This window comes from Protopterus annectens, chromosome 4.part1 (assembly GCF_019279795.1).
Source record: "Protopterus annectens isolate FY-2018-M chromosome 4.part1, PAN1.0, whole genome shotgun sequence".
In the NCBI taxonomy this organism is placed as follows: Eukaryota; Metazoa; Chordata; order Ceratodontiformes; family Protopteridae; genus Protopterus; species Protopterus annectens.
In genome coordinates, this window is record NC_056734.1 from 339,393,203 (window position 1) to 339,416,038 (window position 22,836).

Consider the following 22,836-nt stretch of genomic DNA (forward strand, 5'->3'; position numbering starts at 1 on the left):
TTTGTGAGGCCTACACAGGGGTATTATTGACAGCTCCAGATTGTACAGACCAGGATGTACAGCTCACTGTGTCCGGACATGGCCACGTGACCTGTGCCTGCCAGGGATTGCACGGGCACTACCAGGTGGAGGTACAGATTGGCTACTGTCCGACGACACATGTCCACTGGAACTGTGTCCCCACTGGGAACGTTCAGGGCCATGTCCACATGGCCTGCTGTGTCCTGGTATGGACAGCACAGCACCAGCTGCACTGCTACTGCTACCGGCACTATGGGAGCAGGCATGAGAGGTGGCACACTCATGTTGACCTGCACTAGGTGGTGTAGCTGGCCTACATCCACGTGGCCTACGCCTCACTCATACCAGATGTTCCAGCACAGACAGCTCAAGCTCACGGATTGCCAGGCCACGGTTAAGGATTCCAACCATGTCACCCAATTGCCTGTCCAGAACATCAGCAATCTGCTGTTGAGCACTTGCCAATGCCTGGATGTTGTCATTTAGAGTACAGATAGCAGCCCTCTGCAGTCTCTACCCTTCTCTGTTCTGCCGTTCAGCACATGCCTGTACCGCCATTACAGTCTGGAACATGCATCTGGTGACACCAGCTGCTGCGCTCTGTCCTGCAGGTGCATGCCTGCCAGATGTCCTGCTATGAGCAGCACTGGCCACAAGCCTGTGTGGCACATCTGCAGTCATTACACTGACACCATGGTGTGGAGACACACCTTCTGTAGCCACCACATGTTCCTCTTCCACGCTAACAGACGCTGACTGTCCTTCCTCTATGGCCACTGGTGATGCGGTATGTGTTGGCAGCAGAACTCTGTGTGGGGAAGAGGGGGACATAGATGGGATGGTAACCATTGGCACAGATTCAGCCCCTGACAATCCTGCCTGTACCTCATGCATATGTTCATCACTGCTAGTATCTGTGGGGACACTAACATCAGATGGACCGCAGGAGGGTAACGCACCTACATCACCTGTGAATGCAAAGAAAGACTCTAAATTACAATAGACACACACACACACACACACACACACACACACACACACACACACACACACACACACACACACACACACACACACACACACACACACACACACAGACACACAAACATACACACACACACACACACACACACACACACACACACAGACACACCATGCATGTAATTTGACAGATGGTATGCAGCATGCATGTGATACAGCAGACAGCATGCAGCTCAGACATTAATAGTGTTAGTTAGCACCTCCTGTTGCACACAACAGCAAGCAGGTGTCATATCAGTAGCCATGCAGTTCACACAATCATGGTAGTAAGCATGCATCCCCATGATACACCATGTGGACCAGAACAGGTTAACAGTACACATGGCTGAAGTGGCCTTGACATGTAATCTGCTGACGTGTGCATTAACATGCATACATGTCTGACACAATGGTGTCCTGACACATGTACAGTGTTGTAATGGGCATCACATTGCAGTGTTGTCTGTATGCCCTACAGATAGAATGCATGTTTAGCAAATGTGCAGCATGGAAAGGGTAGTGTGAGCCGTCTACATTGCTATACAGTGTGAAGTACAGACACTGTGCCATTGCATGGCATCATGAGGCATATATATTGCTATACAGTGCATAATATGCACACATTGCATAGCCATAACTGCATGCATACCTATGACATAACTATGGATTGTGACCCATGATGCTGAGGTGTATACACACCAAACCATGCTGTGTCATGTGACAGGTCACTGGAAGACCTACAGATGACACCCCTGCACAACTACTACAGAGTCTTAGCTGCCTGGCAACCATGTCCACGCATGGCGGACTTGTCAATTCACCATGTCCCACATGACATTGATGTACCACACACATGAGGTGCACAGCTAACGGTGATGCCATGCAGCTGCAAGGGAAATGTACAGTATCTGTGGCCTGATGTGGTGTCAATGTCTGTGGAAGCTGTACAGGTGACTACTGTTATGCTATGACACAGTCATGATGTTCAACACATCTTATATGGTAGACTTAAGTGACACCTCCCCTAGCTGTGCACAGACTTTTAGGATGGCCAGTGTACAACATCAACTGTATAATCGGTCAACTAAGGCTATAATTGGACCATGTGTGGACAATGTGCAACAGGGTGTATACACATCATATCTACTGTGTGGCTACATGTCTCTGGCCATCCCCCATGGCCATGTGTGAACATGTGTTGGCCAAATGTTTGTGATGGCCATCTATCTCACATGTCTGTGTTGTCCCATATGACATACACCCATAGATGTCAGATATGTCACCATCCACAGGGCTATGCAGACAACGGGTTGTATGTTTGGTATGTGGGGTATGTGTTATGGGATAGTGTGACAATATTGCAGCCAGAACACTACGTGTCTGGGACATGTCAGATGGCACATCACAATGTGTGCACCCATTGCAGGGCATGTAACACAATGGTGACTCCTGTGGGCTGCCCATATCCCAGCCCACTGTGTGGTACTGTTTGCGTAACACACATGTGTTGTTCCAATGTATAGTACATATGCCTGCATTGTACAGCACCTCCACCGTTGTATGCACAGCTGTCCACACATGTAGCAATGACAGATACTGTGGTTTAATGTCGGTGTATCATTTCATTTGTATATATTGCACATGGGTAGCCAGTGTGAATGATTGCAGATGCAACCTGTATATCATGACTGGACCAAACATTAAGTGTACAAGTGTTAATTGGCCACATGGTGTGAATAGATCTATGCTTTAACATGCCTGATACTGATGACAGTCTCACCTGCAATGGACTGATGTCTGTGCGGCATGCCAGAGGTATCTGTATAGGGGTGACACAGCAGTTTGAACATTATCCATGACTGTATGACAGCCACAGGGTGCACTGTGCATGTTAACACATTTGTCTGTACAATAGCATATAGTATGCACATGTGTGCATACACAGGGTAGCATACTGTAGTATGTAGCATGTGTGTAAACATACCTTGCATATGATGTTACATTACATAATGTACAGTGACACATGCAACTAAATGGGATATAATAGTCATATGTGCAGTACTGACTTACCAGGCAACTCCAGGCTCATTGGCTGGGAGACACCCACCTCCACGATGGCAGCTAGTGTTTGTGGATGCTGTTCTGAGGGTGCCCCAGACTGGCCAGTAGCTCCTCGGTGGGTGTGAGTGGGGGCTGGGTTGGTGGCCCACCACCTGTTCCACCTTGTTCCCTGGCAATTGCAGTGGCACGCTGTTTCGCATGTCGTATCAAGTCCGTGCAGTGATGCGCACCTGCTGGTAGGTGCGGTTATGACCACCCACATCATTAACCCTCCTCCGAAGGTCCTGCCACAGGTCGTCATGCTGCTGGGCATGCTGTGGCACATGGCTGAACAACACCTAGTAGTTCTCATGGAGGTACGGGATGAGGACACCATCCTCCTGGTGGCTGTATGCTGGCAGGTGTGAACGAGGCATTATCTGTAAGACATGATGATGGTGACAGGTCACAGTATCACAGAGATGTACAGAGATACTGCTGCACATACATTTGTATTAAATCTAGTACATCTGCACAGTTATCTTTGCAAATCATCATGACACTGACACGACTGACATGTTTGTGTCACACACATGTAACACCTGTTATGCATTGGATATCATCACCATATATGTGTGTCACCTCTTTACATTGTTCATACTCCATGTGAATGCTGTCTTGATTTGGGCATGTCTGTTTGCCTGCAGTGGTGTTCTTACCTATCAGCACTTGCCTGAATGTGTCCACAGTAATGCTGTTGACCTTGATGCTGTGTATATGTCACATATCAACATATACACTGCCTTAATGGACTTGAGCAGTGACAATGCACACATACGCATGGAAACCTTTACATGCATGTGTTTTGCCATAGACATCTACACGGCACTGTACAGCAGTTTAACATACTGTCACGGATCGCCTGTGTTGCACATGTGATAATCATGGGACAATGGCTACCCGGATGTCATTCGCAGGGATGGTTATCAACTATAGCATGTACGAGCAAGGTTTCCTAGCTGTATCCGACAGCCATTTTGCCACCGCAAGGTGTATCAGTGCCACATTACTGATCCAGACAGTTGATAATACATCTATCATGTGGTCATCACACCATGTATGACAGAGATGACATGTGCAGCTTTGATGGACAGGGTTGCATGGTATGGCGGGAGTATGTCATGTATGGCACAGGGATCTGTGCAGCATGTGGCAATTCTAGTAGTAGGACGGTGGCTGTCCATGACGTATGTCTTTCAGATCAGGATATGTATGTGTAGCATGTCCAACATCATAGTGTAGCACATGTCTTTATGCAAGGTAGCCAGCATGCTGCATAGTGGAGGTGAGGATTGTGAAGGCTGGTATCGCCCATCCACGCATGGCCAATACCCCTTAAAGGTGATATGTGATCCAATATTGGTCACTCGAGTGCTGAGTATGCCTGTCCAATGATCTCCATGCTCATGGATGGCACCCTGTCATGACATGGGTGCCTTGTATGACTACCTAATAGGTTTGGAGATGACACCAACTCAGGGAGGTGAACTGCATAGCACCATCCCTTACACAGTGTCCATAATGTTGACCGCAGCCTAGGTGGAAGTTAATGGGTGCAGGGATATTCACCTAGCGGTGGCAATGCTAATATCATCTGTCAGATTGTGCACATATGTCACACACCTCACCCACAAAGCCCATTCTGTATTTTGTCCACAACACTGAGACAGCTATTGCTCATAGGTCATGGCCATTCACATCCTTACATACACAGATGCCTCACATTTGTCTGTATGGTATGGGCTACAATGAGAAGGGAGTACAACACATTAACCCTGTTTTACTGTAGCTGCCACTGGTGTGATATGCACATGTCACTCTGACACCTTTTGTAGTGTTGATTCTGTCAACAGGGCACTGGTAGAACACTCCTGTGACATACGAAGGTACATGTAGTCAAACATCCGTACTGTCATCTACATCTCTACTGCTAACGTCTACGTTGATAAATGTTCATGGACTTGCAGACCATACTCAGCAGGGTAATAGTGCAGTGCCTCCATTTATGACTGTCGTCACCACTTGTGGGTTGATATTATCCAACACCCTATCTGTATTGCATTTTCATGCTCAGCACTTGTTCAGAACTTGTGAGCACTTCATGAGCTACTAATTAATAAAGCACCCATTCCAAACCATTTCTCACAAGTACACTGTCTGTCCTTACATTTCCAGCTTGCTTACAGTACAACAGCTGTTGTACACACATAACTCACATATCTTGTGAGACATGGTTGAATATACAGGCATGTCCAACTATCACGTACCAGTGCTATTGCCTGTCTATATGATGAATATGGCATACATGTGGCAATAAAGCGATTGTCTCATGTACACAGTCAATGATCACCTCCCAACATATGACACTATAGCCTGTGGGAGATGCACATATGTAGCCATGCTGGGGGTAAAGGTCTCACCAATCCAGACTGAATCTGACAGTCGTGTCAGGATGTGTAACATTTGAAACACACCCCACTCATCACATAGTCTCACAAGATCTCCACCACCACAGGCCACACATAGTATGAGTACAACTTTTGCAGAACCTCTCCATACTCTGTGTAGGCACCAAAGGCAGCCCCCATCACCAAACACAACAACAGTAACTTATAGCTCACGGACTCATGTGTGCCCATCACATACAGCCAATAGGGTGTTATAACATACGCAACACACCAATCATAGGTGACTCTGTAGGCGGTCACACTGATGTCCCACTCAGCAGGCTACACAAGGCGATAGTCGCTTACATCTAGCTGTCAGGTAACTGGTTCTGCAACATAACCTATGCACCCATGCCATACCTCACCAGGTACAATTTGACTGTCATTCTCCATGTTAGTGTGACTGCCCTGAGATGCAACTTTACAGACTACATGTGCAGGGACATGCAATAGCTCACCGGTCTTGTAGCCCTGAAGGTATCGGCTAAGCCCTGGGGAGCATTATGCATTCATCTGGACATGATACCACTGTACAATGACTGACTGTTTCACTTCAGCAATTGCCTATGCTTCTGCTGTCATTCCACAGGCATCCAGTATCTGTCCGCTTTGACTGACATGGTCAACAAAACATGATGATTTGGCACAGATGACCTGCACCTGTCAGCCCTGGGAGTACAGATAACATGTAAGGCTCTTGCTGCTCCTATACTGCCTGTCTTGCACAGTTTCCAATAACATTCACCACCAGAACGGGAACAGGCAAGCAAAACATGGGGTCATGTGACTCGATGCTTGACATCTTCATCTCTGATGCACGCAGGCAAGGCACTCCTTATAATGGACCACTTCAGTATCTCTGCAGTGAGTGGGACCTGCCTCTAGGCTCTGCAGAGCACACCTGCACTGACAGGTTATACGCAGACCACACCTTTCAGTCATGTATACGCAGACCACACCTTTCAGTCATGTAACCTGGACCGGAACACCCACGGCTGAGGTGTTCCCATATTCCACTATGTTGTACACATCTCCTGGCTAGTTACTTAGCACAATGCATCAGAGGTGATCCACGTGCAACTAACTGTGGCCAGAACTGCTATACACATTGTAACATGCTACGGATTCAACAACATAACCCATGGTTACCAGCCCTTATTTCTTGGTGTACTGGAAAGTAGGGTTCAGACACGTACTACTGATGTGAGATTGACACTACCCCACACGTAACTGGGATAGCCACTCATGTACCGACACATTAGACCAACGTGTCTGGGATTCATAATCTCCACTCGGCTGGATCAACCCATACACACCACCTACAAGACCAACAATATCCTAGACATGGACACTACCAACATGTGACTGGTGGTCCACACCTGGGGTTATCCCCTCGTTGGTGGTTTCCGAACATATGCTAATCACCCTTGTTATCCACATCCCGGCACCACACCCTTCACAGCATACATAGTACAAGATTACTACAACACCTACTACAGACGTCTTATGACAGCAGTAGTAAACGTCATGACACCCATGCAGATGGACAATGCACATACAAACGCTGAAACATACCCCAGTGCACTTCATTAGCACTTACACAACTGCATGGATCATGCTATTCCAAACAAAGCCATGATGGTACCCACCAGATAATGGACGCCACTCTGGGGGTCCAGTTCCATGGACATAATGAACAACAAAAGGTGGAGGCTGTTGCAAAGTGGAGTACAATCCCATGGGTGGGGTAGCTCACTGGTCAGCCGCAGTAGGGCTACAGGATCCCTTATCACATACTCTGAACCTAGCTATGCAATCATTACTGCGACACATTCCAGGGTGTATCACAAGGCATTATGGAGTTATGTCAGTAGTCAATGGCAATACCCACATCTGCTCTGACATATGACAGCTACTCAGGAACATTACAGAACCGAGTGATGTTGGCAACATCCTGGCGGATGAGTTCAATGCTAACATTATACCCTCTCACTCCCTACAGGGCCACAATCCATGCAGGAACATTGCGGTGTCCCTGCGGTCACAACTACACAGTAGTAACTTGCACTCTCTAAGGCCTGGAACACTGACTCCATGTGACCGTCCAACATCCCAGGCTGTGAGTTACACAAACCTCTGAATGACATGTCTCCCCACTTAGCCAACAGATTCAGTAATAGCCTTGTATCAGACATTGTGGCCCCTGAATGGCACACAGCAACAGTTATCACACTCCACACAGGTGGCACCACAATGAACCAGAGGGACTATTGCCCTATATGCCTGACTGGACTGTTCTGCAAGGCTATGGGGCACATCATCATGGAAGTCATTCACAGAGATATTGGTGGGCTCCAGTCCTTTGATGCCACCCAGGTTGGACTTGTTAGGGCCAGAGCATGGCTCCTGTACTGGTGGACTCCTTTGATACAGTTACCAGGGTAGTTGATGACAGTAAGGGGGTCCACACAGCCTACATTGTCCTCCCATTGTCTTTCAGCACCGTTCTCCATTCTTTTATTGACAACATACACATCCACCTGCACATCGACCCCTATGTCTCAGGATGTTGTGCAAAGTGGCTCACGGACAGGACCCACACAATGAGGGTAGCATATGATAGTACCTGCTGTATTTCAGGTACACTTGGTGTACCACTGTCCTCAGTCATAGGGCCCCTCATGTTAGGTATATGCTTCCCTGAGGTACAGGCTAGCACAGAGGGACTTTCCCTGACTAGCTTTCCATACAACTTCATACAAAGTGCCATGATTGATCCACCAGCTGATACTGACTCCCTCCATAAGGGTGTCACTGTGATGGATACCTGATATCAATATCATGGCCTCAAGCTGCATGACACAAGGTTCATGAACATCCCCTTTGCATTGCACCAATCACCCACTGACTATCACATAGGTGGTAGTCCCCTACATACATGTCACATTGTATGTGATCATAGTACACACGTATGAAGCAGCCACTCCTTTGATAACCATAGTGCCAATGTGGCGTGGATATCTTTCTACATGGCCACCCTTATCTGTACTGGGTTTGTAGCTGGAACATAGGCACCCATTGTACCTCTGAACTCCTGATGTATACACACATTCAAGGGTACAAGACCCCGTTTAGGGTGTACTTACAGAACAGCTATGGCTTTACATACCACAACATTAACACACCATGAGGATTATTGAGCTCCGAAGGTTGACTTACGGATACCACGACTGTACACATTTGCATACTACATACTCGGGTGACCTCTGCTGAACATACAGGGCCCGTGTCCACAACAATATTCATGGATATACTCCACATAAGCGACATAAGCAAAAGCCACTGAGAGCAACATGCTCCTGGATATGTGCACAAACGCAACGATGAGTGGGATGTCCTTGAGGGTTACATTCCCAAACCAGAGACTCACCATGCTTTGGAACATGATTCCTATCTACATCACGCAGGGACACTCAGTAGCACTGTTCATGTGATACCTCACTTGGTGGATGGGAGACACACGTATGCCAGGGTCACTGCAGTGGCTGTACTGTGCAGAGGTGCAGGTAACACATTGCTCTGCTGTTCACAGACAGAACACTACCCTAGAGAGGTGCCGCTGGTGTAAACACTGTAGTTGGGCTTACACATAGATTTACCAGACAGCATAGTACCCCACTATGAACCTGTGAAGCTATTACATGTCCTTTGTGCATGGTTAATTGAGTAGCTCTTCCATTTCGATTAGCTATCATGCTGTTACAGTGTCCCGTGACTACAAGCCATATGTATCCTGTTATTGTATATTGTACATGCCAATAGATGGTACCTTTGTTATGCATGATATGACTGTTATGCTGTGTAGAATATCTGACATATCTACCTACAATACTGTACATTACACATATTTTACATATTATCCCATAATACAAAGCATACTTGCACAGCAGGACCACCTTAGGCATGTCATTGTCGTTATATGCCCATACACATGCCTACTGTGACAGTATATCAACATATACTATCCCCTGCTATGGCACATACTTGTTGGACATACCCTTCCACTGACGGTGGGTGGCATGGAATTGTTCTGTTTAAAGCCCTCATGTTGCATCCCTTGTGGTGTCTGTGATTTTTATCTTGTGGCCCACTGCAGGACACACAATTTCTACAAGCGTTACTATGCTCAGCAAGACATCACTACATAATACCTTTTCCCACTTTATGAATTGCAGACACTTTTAATTAAATACAAAACAGGCTATACATACACTAACATACTGAGTGTTCTACATACCATGTTAGTATTCCGAACTTTTGTAACTATCTCCCTTACACTGTTTAAACAGTTCTATGGTATGAGCATATGGTTTCAATGTCTGGCAAGTCATCCTTATATATGTCGATACCTGTAACATGTGGTTTCCTGCTGCCAATTGGTGTTCCTGAGTAAATTATTACATGCACATCAGCTGTGCAGCTACTCCATTCGCCAATTATGCGGCAACAGTGGGGTATAATTGAATTCTCCACTTGGGTGTTGCCAATTTGCCCTAGCTTCAGGGAGATGGCCTGTATGTGTTTTGTTGTGTGTAATTGCAACTGCTATGTGTAGAGACACGGATATTTTGGATTCCTGTCCCCTGTGGATTGTGTGTGATGGCTAGAGTACGTGGTTCTACATGTGAGTGTACCTGTCATCTCAACCGTATGATAAGGGACTATTGCAAACAAAACCTGTAACATCGCCGTATGTTCCATTATACAACGGGTACGATTTCACATGGCGCCTTTAAAAATGTGTCTCTCACAAGGTATGTTAACGCTTCTGCAGATGTAATTGAGTGAGTGAATGTTTGTGCTGTTATTACAGTCTGTATTGCTATAGTTTCATGTGTGGGGGATGTAGGTGGGTGTACGTGGCATATACAGGTTTGTGGGGCTTGCATTTCTACATATTCTATATATGTGTGTGGGCTCCTTCCCTAATTAAAGACCTATCAGTTAGTATACTTTTGTTATGGGCATATACATTGGGCCATTGTTAATTGGTTTCTATATAGTATGCAGGTGAGGTTGATACTTCCATACCTCCGGAAATACAGTGATATGTAAAGGAATGTTACTAAATGACAGCTGTCCCGTGTATTTCTGTCCCAGATATTTGCACCCATTGCAGTTGTGTTGGTAACTGAACCTCTTTGGCATGGGTTGCCACCTTTTCAAATGGCCATAGTGGGACATTTGAGGGACACACATCGGTGTTTACAGGCCGACACATACCCACAGTCAGTACACAGGATAGCACATACTTTTATCCTGAATACATACTTATTTTTGTAGGACTTTGGCTACTTATCATATTTCATGTATCATTTATGTTTCTTACATACAGGCATAACTGTTTAATGCAACTATTACATAATATATGGGACATAATTATGTCCTACAATCTCGGACATTTGCCCTTTTTAATTTTTTATGTCAGGACACAACTGCCCAGGGAGGGGCTGTCCCTCCTAATGTGGGACAGATGGTAACCGTATGCCTACGGCTAGTTATAACCACACCTACCGGAATGATCTACCTCCGAGTTAGCACTAACAGATACACGATGCAGACACACACACACATTACATTCACATGGAAATGCACATGGCACCCTCAACACACACATACACAGACTACGGCAATCACAAACACAGCTGAACACAGTACTTACATGGACTGCAACACCGGCAGTGGTAACTAAATGTCCCTTCATATCGTGATAATATTACTTGCGGTTCTAGTGTTCCAGTACTGTGCTCCTTCGGTCTTTCAGCCTCGTGGTTACACATGTCAGTATGTGACACATTCCATAGTTGGCAGTATCCTATTTATTTGTACCTCCATGGTTGTGTATATGTTGTTGACCTATCTATATATTTGCAGATATCGGTGAATCCGTATATATCAACATATATCTCTCTATATTTTATATATATATATATATATATATATATATATCTGACAGAGAGAGTGACAGGCAGAATATACCTTTCATTGTGTACTTGTCGGTGTATACTGTTTCCTGGACTCTGCACGTTTGTGTTTGAACCTGTCACATTACACACCTGCCATAGGTACATCTTGGCTAACATAGTGTTTGGTGATTGTGTACATGATTGCATGTTCTACTCCTGGCAGTGGTCGTTTTACCCTTCAGAGCAGGCACTATTAGTACAGGGGTGAATAATGCTGGTTTCACCTGTTCTGTCCATCATTGACCATGATCTGCGCGATATTCAGAGAAGATTAGCCCTGTTTCACGCATATCCATATAGTGATGTTTAAACGACGCTTACCAGCACTGGGCAATGCATATTCCCGCTAATGTGTGCTAAACATGATCTGCTGACCTGCATCCGACATGCATTATTTGTGCCTTCGGGATTACGTTACATCCCTTGCAGGACGTGGGACCGGGAACATGCACGACGGTCACTACATTTACCACTTGGGCATCCGGGATTTGTACACATGTTATGGCATTTTGTATGTGGACTATACTATGGCTGTTACTCCATACTGCAATCACATTGGTAACTCAGTTAGTTTACATATGGATGAGTCCTATTAATGGTATGTCCATGTGATGTGTAATGGATGTGCTCCAGCATTGGGTATGTATATCACAGTGAGCCACACACTATAATGTGCTACACCTTCAAACGACCATAGGAGGAGCATGCTGGGGTGACAGATACCTGTCATGGGTACACACCATGCCTTGACACGACATCCATGATTACATTATGTGGAGCCCCTCATTAATGCACCAGGGAATCCATGCAGAGTGTGTGGGGAACAGTGATTACACACATGGGATCCTGCAATTGCCTCTGCTCCACTGAGCAACAGTTGGTTACTCGATGTTGTGGCGACAGCAGACACTGTTTGCCTCAATTGATGTATGGCCTCTGACAATCGGGCATGTACCTACCGATGTACCTGGGAACCTATACACACAGTACCAACATATGCTGATAGGTGCGTGTACTGTTCAAGTGTTGACATTCCTTGTTCCAATAGTTGTTGTGTGTACAGTGGTTGAGGGCTGCCTAAGTAAGATTCACACAGTAGTCCACCTATACATTACAATTTACAGGTGGTCGTGTGTGTGTGCCATCCATTTTACTGTGTGTGCAGGTGGAGAGGTGTGTCAGTCCGTAGGGGCCTACACTGTCAGAGTATGTGCTATACATTCCCTCTTTGCCAAGGCATAGGCATATTGGGCATGCCTCTGTCTGCCTACTGGGGCTGGCACAGGGTGTTCGTGGTCTGAATCCCTCTGTGCCTGTGATGGCCTTGGCAATTGCGGTGGGCTATGAGGGCCTTCACCATTTTGTCCCTGCTGCAGCTGATTCTGTAGGATTATATTATGTAGCATGGCACATACTATGAATATGTGGGCACACGTGCCTGGAGAGTACTGCAAGGCTCCACCAGATATGTCCAAGCAACAGAACCATGATTTCAGCATCCTGAACACACGCTCTATGATGATTCTGGTTTGTGCGTGTGCCTCATTATGGCGTTCTTGCATGGGTGTGCGTGCATTTCTGATGGGAGTCATCAACCACGGCTCCAGTGCATAGCCAGCATCCCCCACAAGGTGGCCATGTGGGATGTCCCCCCTGACAAATACCTGATACAGCTGTGAGGCATGCCAGATATGGGAGTCATGGTAGCTTCCAGGGCTGCCAGCACACATATCCATGATAATGCCCTGGGCATTGCACATGACCTGGCAGTTGATGGAGTGGAATCCCTTGCGGTTTATGTAGTGCCTACCATGCTCACTGGGTGGTGACTTGATATGTATGTGCGTGCAGTCTATCGCACCCAGTACCTCCAGGTAGTGTGCCACATGGTGGAAGTGACGCATATTGCTGGCCAACTCCTCCTGCATTCAGGGGAAGTATATATGCTCATTGGCATGTGGTAACATGGCATCCAGGAACTGGTGTAGTACCCTGGATGCTGATGCCTGTGAGATCCCCATTATATCTCCAGTTGGCCTTTGAAAGGTACCTGTGGCTAGTATTCGCAAGCTTACACATACCTTTGTGTCCACTGGGATTTGTTCCCTTCTGTTGTTTCTGGATCTCAGGCGTGGCCGGCACAGCTCAACTATTTGCTGTAAGATGTCCCTGTCCACCCTGTAATGCTCTACTTTCTCCAGATCATGTAGCCCCTGGTAGGTTACCCTTGGTCTGAACACTCTTCTCCTCCTCCGGGGCCTGCGGTGGTTGTCAGCATCATCCTCCACAACACCGTCAGTCTCTAACACATGGTGATGAATCACAGCTATGGCAGCTCCCAACATGTACCTTTTAAAAGTTCCACGTATGTTCACACCTATGGTGCAGTGTTTGGGAATACGCAGGTGTGTGTGGGGTGCTTTCACACTTTATACTATTGTGCTGTGAACACCGATGATGTCATCGTATGTACGATCATAGCTACAGGGTATCTTATGTGTTTTACGACAGGAACTACTATTGTGGTGCCTTTGGTGTTGAATTACGTTTGGCTGCTGTGGATTACCTCTTGTCCTTCCCTTTACATTTCTTCACGTTTCACCTACCATTTTCTGGCATGCATCCAGCAGCCTGCTTTCATTTGTACTTTCCTAGACTTGGCTTATCTTGCGTAATGTGTTCTATTGCCGGTCTACTGCAGGTTTGCTTTGCTCCTGTTTTGCAGGTTTCTGCGAGCAGACTTGTCAGCTGCCATCGATTGCCTGCTGTGAGTTAATAGGTGTTAATTGCTCAGTTGTACTCTGATTACCCTCTTGCGGCATTTCCTTATTTTCTTCCCCTGACCTTCCTGTTTGTGCTATGGTGCGCGGCACGTGCATCCACTTACCGGGTTTCGGGCACGTTTTCATCCCCATACACATGCGCTTTTGGGCACCATATGTGCTCTCAGCTAAATTATGCTATACCTACCTCCCCACCGCTGTCCTGCGGCTTTGCTTAGCAATGGCCAGGCCAGATTTGCATTACTCCAATGTGCTTACAGCTACGGTGGCACACCCCACTGCTGATGTCAAGTATACCTCTGAGCCACTCCTCGGTGTTGTAGCGCTGTGCCGTATGGTACATCCTTAATCCGGCGGGACGTTTGCGATTCAGTATTACCTGCCTCATTTGCATGGCATTGACTAATAATTCATAGTTACCACGCCGAACTGTACCATGCATGCCAATGAGTATTATGGTGAAATCCTGATTTGTATTACATTGCGACTTTTATGACATTTGTATATATTTTCTTTGTGTTCCCGTTTGCGCACACATGCCCTGTGGTTGTACTTTGCGTTACTGTGGACATGACATTAAATGTTGTTTTTTAGGTGTTCTGCATCTTTTCTTATGCCATTGGCTGTATATTTAGCCATTAACATATGTTAACTTTGTAATACATGCGTCTGGTCCGCTTTCATAGCTCCGATGTTCTGTTTGGAAAAATGTAAACCGTGTTTTTTGGTTTATATTTCTGTGGGTTTATACTATGCCTGCACCACTTCATGTATCGCTATGTACCTTCATTTTCATGGTGCGGCACTGCGCATGGAGTGATTAGCATACCTAAGCCGAGGGCTGCGCAGATCTGACATATGCCGGTAGTGCACGTGGAATTGGATCATAACTGAATCGCTCGGCGGCCATATTTGGCATTATATCACCTACGCTACGCCTGCGCCTGGTGCAAGCTTCGTGAATCCTGGGGAATATGTCGATGAGGGCTGGCTGTGAAACTGGAACCAAGTTCCATAGGTTGGGTGCTGGGAGTGTTTTGGTAATTGTTAAATTATGCTTCTGCTGTTACTGGTAAGGAAGATACACCCCCCCCCCAAGAACATGTACCCAGCCTATTCCCACCATGGGATCAGATCTGGTCAGAGATTTGTTTGCTGGTGTCTTACTGTCTCACTTCCTGCTTTGCAACCCCCCCATATGTGCATCATACAAAAATGTTTATCTAATATCTGATATGCCACAGTATTTATTTCTCAGGTGGGGAGTACAAACAATCTGCATGTAATGGTAAGGGCTCTATTAGTATTCATGAAGCTTTAGTTTTATACCCAGTGTGCAGCCAGCATAAATGGCACACTGTACATAAAAGGTATTGCACATGCATAATCACAATTTTATTCAAAAAAATGTGCTTGCCAGTCACCAGGTATCACAGACTTACCTCAATGTATTACTCCAAACCTGAAGTTCTTGTGCTGGTGTTCTTGAATAAAACAGAACTTCATTTATCACATAATAGAAAATAATTGAATGTTAAATCATAACAATTATAACATCTTTACTTATATGTCCTTTCCACGGGATTAAGATTAAATAAATAATTTCCCAAATGCAGACATGATAATGCTATGATCTTTCTTGTGGTTGGATAAAATGGAACCAACGATGACTATTTTAAACAATTCAGCATAATAATAACAGAAAGTGCATCCAGGAAGACTTTTAATTTGACTGTCATGCTAACCAGGCCATAATATTTCTTAATTCCAGATCTCATGCCTTGCAATTCAAATCTCTTCCATTGCAGCTATATATTTACCTCCCCAACAACAGCAGGAAGAATTAAAATCAGGAATGTCAGCCTACATGCTAATGTAGAATAGTTAGATTTCCTGGCCTGTTTTACATGAAAGCCCAGAAACAATCAACATTCACATACTTTTTTTTTTGTTTGAGGTTCCCATACATCATGGATATTCACAGTATAATTCAATGTGTGCATGTCTCCACAACCTGGACAACTCTAAACATTGCAGTGAAGAAAGCAAATAAGCCATTCAGCAATAATATAACTAAGAAATAATAATATATTACCCAGAAGATGAAGGATCTGCTGCCCAACAGCCCAATAGCATAAGATGCACCCCATGAGCAGACTATATTCAGACAGCTATATATGCATACATGCAAAGCAGTAAAGTGCTTTTATTGCTCTTCTGTGTGACTCCAATATACAAGTAGGTTGTTGCATGTACTAGGTCTCTAAGGGAGTGGATAGTACTGCTCAGTTTTGTACTCTCAGAAATGTTTTGTGAGTCATACTGTTATAAAGAGTGTTAGCTTATTAGATATATTTGCCTTGTAGCAATGTCTAGTTTAGTGATTAGCTAAGATTAGCAGTTGCCCTGTGCTGGTGGCAGAATCCAATCCAACCCATAAGTATAGCATGAGCAATGCTAGCAGTTGTAGCTCCAGGTCTGTGTCTTGCAATTGAAAGCCAACTGTCTGATAATCCAAGTATGTTTTGGTCTATTTAAAATTCAGTCCAATGTTGTATGCCTTCTACAGAACATACTGTCCTCTCTGAGAACTTTACTTGCTACTGAGAATATTTTTTACAAGAACACCCCTTATTTTTCAAGCATTGTTGCTTCTTGTGTGAAGGTGAATAATTGTTATGTTGTGCAGCCTATGCTGACAATATGTTCTACAGAACAATTTTAGCACTTTTTTAATATGTAGGATACATGTCTTGGGATCCTGTGTCACTCTGCTGGAATTCCCCTTTTGAAAGCATTTGTACCACATTTCAGCATGTGAGTTGCATGGTTTGTGCTACATCCATCTGCTGCAGTCATCCCTTTCAGGACTCTTAACAGCTTTAGTTTGTGGGGTACAAAGGCTGCATTATTGTACATGTACTATAGATCCCTATTTGCAGAGTATGCATGGTACCTTTTACCACATACCACACACAGAGCAGTGCTGTGCAACCTCAATAAGCCCCCTTCCCCGACATCACATCTTGCGTTTGTAGCCACCAAATGAACCATTACTATACAATGACATAGCTCAGTACAATTTCATTGGACAGGGCAGTGATGCAGCAGTTATTGTTGTCACCTCACACCAAGAGGTTCTCCTGTTTGATTCTCAGCTAGGGTGCCTTCTGTGTGGAATTTGCATGTTCTCTCTATGTTTGCATGGGTTTCCTCACACAATCCAAAGACATGCATCTGGAGCATTTCTTCCCAAGCTATTGCTGAAAATAGGCTCTGCCTAGTTGGATTTTCCCAGACAACAAATGTTAAATACATAAGTTTTATGAGTGAAGCTGCCAGACATATTTATTCAGTTTCCGAGCTGGGTGTCTACTAGCGGAGCAGACAATATGATCTTTGTATGAGATCAGATGATTATAAGGAATGTGATTCTGAATCATGCCCCGTTTCTTCATTATTTTCGAATGCTTTCATAACATCATGTTGTTTTACTGGCTAAACTGAAATACATGTATACAGGCTTACATCCAAGATGTGTTTTAAAGTTTACCTCCCAAAACACATTCGAATCAAATCATTGTGTGTTGGATGTAAAATATAATGGCCTCTGTTAACGTGATGCCTCTTCAACTGTTGAAGTGGAATACATTTAATAAATTAAGTCCTGTGATACTAGTAAATTAACTGAAGGAAAGAAATGAACAGATCTTAGCATCTATTACCAGTGATACAAAGCACAGCCAATTTTCCAGCACAGAACTCTTGTTGATGTGCAAAGGAACGTAAGGCAGCTTAATAGCAAATGAGCTAAAGTTTTACTTATGATCATCAGTGTCTTCACCTGCCTTGTTCCTGACATCATTCCGTGCAGTAAATTTATTTTCATTCTTGAGTCTGGTAAATAAATTCGTATACTTCATTTTCTTCTACTGCCTCTCAAACACCCAACATGGTTTGAAAGTTAATGATGGGATGACCACACATTTTATCCCATTAATAATTAGTACATATAAAATCGCCCGACCATTTAACTGTGCAAAATGATGACAATTACATCTGGCAGTAGGATTTTGATTGTGAGGATCAGATGACTCAGTTCTACTGATATTCTTTCTTTCATGAATTCATTCCTTACATTTATGTTTGTAGCTGTGTCATATGTATAAGCAAAACTAAACTGCCAGGGACACTGATACCCAATTTTCTGGGAAACAATACCAGTACATCACAAATTTGGATACGAGATTGTTAAAAAACTATGGTATTTCCATGGAATGTGGTATTTGAGCAAACATTCACTTCAACTTGTATTTCTTCTCATATTTATTCATTTTAATCTTGTCTCTTTGTTTTATTGAGTGATCTGTACTTGGAAACTGTTTTAATTTTGCATCTCTCTCTCTCTCTCTCTATATATATATATATATATATATATATATATGTGTGTGTGTGTGTGTGTGTGTGTGTGTTTGCTTGTATCTATATATATATATATATATATATATATATATATATATATATATATATATATATATATGTGTGTGTGTGTGTGTGTATCTATATATTTATATATCTTTTGATCTATGTAAATACTCTAGAAAATTATAACAGCATTAATGTATTGACAGCAAATTGCTCTTAAAATTAATGGTTTTATTATAATTTTTTACTTCTTGAAAACAGAGTTAATTTTTTTTAATTGTAAATCAGTGTCCCTGATTACAGCTGATTCTGTAAGCCAATTTGTAATTGATGATAAAGTACCATTTTTTGTACTGAAATATGCAGCTGAATCATTAGTTATATTGTAGAATACATTTTCTGTAAAGCTGAAGTGATTTAATACACAGCTGCTATATTTTCATCTAAGTTTTGATGACAACTGTCACATATCGGTTCTTGATGCTTTAAGACAAATTTTTATATTACAGTGATTGGAAGGTGTCACATTATGTCTTGTTTATATAGCCAATAGCAAATTCAAATTTGCTGGCATGGTATCTGAATGTGTGCAAGTGCTCATATTTACAGAATACTTAGGACATTCTGAGAGATTCTAAAGTTGTTAATTTAAACTAAGTAATTGCATTTTACTGTTACAGCTCATTGCAGACATGAAATTAAAGGATGGTTATATCTGTAAGCAACATGTGAACCAGGGTGCACTTTGGATTGTTCATACACATTTAAAACTGCATGACTACTTTTAGTACTCTTACTACTATTACAGCTGTCATAGTTAGGAGTAATCAGTCTTACATTGCTGTTACCACCATGAAGAGGAATCAGGTGTTACAGAGCCCAAATCCACCACCCCAGTACTCATATATGCATGTATGTAAGAGGGTTATTGTCCTTAACAACTTACATCAGATGCTCAGTGCTGCATTAGGTTATAACAAACAACTGAACACTGTCAGCTGCACAGGAGGGTGATAATAATTACTGATTCCCCAAGAATTCCACTCCCCCCGAGTCTTTGGCCAGTGCCATATAGTCTAGTTTCTCTTGGCAGCTGTAGCTCAAGATTTATGTTTATTGTTACCAGCTATCCCTTCCTCTGAAATAGCCATCTACAGGAGTAGCCCAGCACATTTGTGCATCTGTGGCTCTCAATCAAATTTGTTGCTATTACCTAGCTTCTGTTCTGAACTACTCACATCACTAGCCTATACTGGAGCTGTGAGCATGGAGTGGGTAGCTCCCCTTATGCTTTTTTCCTGTGCTTGTCCCAATGCCTGGCTGCATGTAACTGCAGGTTCACAAGATACTCTACCTTCAAAGTCATTTCCTATCAAGACATTTTCCAGGGTATTATCAAAATCTGTCAGCTGCTTGTCTTCTTGACCCCTTTCTAAGTTCAAATGATTCCTGGTCAATAGCAGCAGAAAAGATCTCTCTACACTGGCTCTAATTGGAGTGGATTGCTTAGGCAAGTAATGTTTCTATCAAGTTGCAAGCTTAACAATAGTTCTATCTAATACAATACCCCTCTTAGCATTTTTTTCTTTACCCTCTAACAGGATAGGGTACAGTTTCTAGACAAACACAATTGCTGTGGTAGTATGTCTGTTTACTCCCTCATATAGCTACTGTTTTTCTTCCTAGCTATAGGGACATCTGGGCCATATATGTCCCACTTAATTACAATGGAAACATCTAACTCCAGTACCTTGGCATGTGCTAGAACCAGTAATATTTCTTTTCAAATGTGGAATCTGATGGGATAGTTTAGACTGCCTCACCATAGGTATCCCTATAGTCATGTGTATTGCTTGGCAAACCCCTGTTGGGCTGTTGTATTCTACTAAATAGTGGTCATCCTTTTTACCCATCTCAGCATGAGGCACATTCCCAGAATGTCATCATATCCACAGAAATTGTACTGAGTGCTTGCTTTTTAATCAAAAGATCTGCCGGCATTTCAAACAAGATAACTTGAAAACAGTCGCCCACCTATGAAAATAAGTTCTTATTGATGCTAAGAAATAACTACTGACACTACTTCCTGATTTTCATCTATGTCATCAAAATGTTCTTCTATACGTTTCAGATGCGAGCTTTAAGTATAACCAATGCAGTCAGTCTGACATGTAACTAATAACATGCATAGTACTACTGGTGTGAGCAGATGAATTAATAACCTCACTCATTGTCTTTTTCAGTTAGGTTTAGATTACACACTCTTTACAATTCCTGAATGAAACTTTAAACGTCATCACTCTCTCTATACTTAAGAAATAATTTATTACTGACCTTCATACCTCTCAACCTCTTAGAGCAAGAAATCTGGACAAAGCAACAATGTGGGGGGGGGGGCAAAAGCCCCAAAATAGGGGCACTTTTTAAATATTGCTCTTACAAATGTAGAAAGTAGGTAGGCTAACAGGATTTGCATTAGTGTGAATTTTCTGATGGATATGAAGTCTGAAACCCACATGTCTACCATTATTTTCTGACATCAGCCCTCAACAATTTAGCAGTGATTTGCCAGAAAACCACAACTTTATGAGAAACAGGCCAAAAATATGAGGCATAATTCTGGACTTTCTGCAAAAATCTGGACAGCTGAGAAGTATGCTGACCTTGGTGTATAGGACTGAGTTTTCCTATTTACACGTCATGTATTCTTAACAAAGGATTGTAAGTTGCCCTTTATGACATTGTTCCTTCACTCTTCCTGCAGTCTCATGCTGACATCTCTTCTCCTTCTTTTTTGCCTTCAAGCTATTGCCATACCTCTACTTTCTGTTACGTTGTCATCTTTTGTGCCATGGCCATTTTAGGCTTATGCGGGTCTCACATTCTCTCTCGTTATGCATTTCAAGCAGTTTTATTCTCATAGATTCTTCCAGGCATCTTATTTCCATCTGTAATTATAATGTTTTTATTTCAAACTGATTTAAAGATAATTTGAAGATACACTGGGTGATTGTCTAATTGTATGTTTGTTACATACATAGGGTCTCTTACAGGCTATCTCCACGTCCAGTAGGCTGAATTCTGATGGTAAACAAGGAAATTAATAAACCTTTTTTCAAGCTAGTATGTGGAAGTCTTTTTTACTTGCACTATATATTCAGTGACCTAATTGCTATGATAAAAATATAAAATAACTGAAATGCAATGTATAGTGATGTATGAAGATTCCTGTTACTTGATCAAAGTTTTGAAACTTCGAACATAATAAAGTCGAACCATTATGTTTGAAGTTTCAATACTTTGAACACGTAAAAAAAACCCTGCACCCCCCTGCTCTTTAAATATACCAACTCTGAGATCGCACTACAGTGCAGTAAAGGGAAATCTTCCCTTTCCACACTGTAGTGTGATCTCGGAGTTGGTATATTTAAAGATCGGGGAGTGTGGGGGTGTAGGGATGCTTGCCCCCCATACTTACAACAGTTAGTTATATTTCTCTTTTCTAATTTTTTTTTGTTACGTTTTCGTACTTTTACAGGTTCAAACATATGGTTTTGACCATATATCATTCAAACTTGTCTACCCTTTCTGCACTGTAGTTCAATCTCGGAGTTGGTATATTTAAAGATCAGGAGGTGTGGTGGGTGTAGGAATGCTTGCCCCCATGCTTACAGCAGTTAGTTATGCTTTTTTTATTTTCTAATTTTTTTTTACGTATTCGAACTTTTACAGGTTCGAACATATGGTTTTGGCCATATACTGTTCGAACTTGTAAAAGTTCGACTGCGTAACAGGAACCCATGTATGATTTACTTGTGGCTGCAAGACCACATCTACCTTTTGTTGACAATACTGTTTTGAAGACAATGACATTTTGGTTTATCACCAGATACATCATGGACATGGTTACAAATCTTAAATAACACAGTGCAGTAACTAACGATGAGGAGCAGGAGAATGCAGTTCAAATCCAGATCAATGCCACACAAGTATTTGTTTATTATTTTTTTTCTT